Genomic DNA, 210 nt, shown 5'->3' on the forward strand with positions numbered 1-210 from the left:
GTGATAATCGAGAGTGTACACGAGACGACGTAATTGGCACAACGATGGACGAACACGACGTGACACGTGAAGAATTTACGCTTTAAATAACCACGAAAAGAATTTTAAAATCGCGATCGCTGCGCGAGAAGTGTGCCGTTTTACTCGTTTCTTTTTTTTTTTTTTCTTTTTCCTCTCTTTTACACACCTGGGATAAAAATGGATCGGCGG

At 41.4% G+C, this 210-nt stretch overlaps 1 protein-coding gene across 1 annotated transcript in view; it reads right to left on the minus strand.

Moving 5' to 3' along the window:
• The window catches only part of LOC102672082 (UDP-glucuronosyltransferase 1-3-like), a 23,991-nt gene that overhangs the window by 17,039 nt on the left and 6,742 nt on the right, over positions 1 to 210 (minus strand). The gene's annotated exons all lie outside the window — the stretch shown is intronic.

Source organism: Apis dorsata, unplaced genomic scaffold, assembly GCF_000469605.1.
Source record: "Apis dorsata unplaced genomic scaffold, Apis dorsata 1.3 scaffold_645, whole genome shotgun sequence".
In the NCBI taxonomy this organism is placed as follows: Eukaryota; Metazoa; Arthropoda; class Insecta; order Hymenoptera; family Apidae; genus Apis; species Apis dorsata.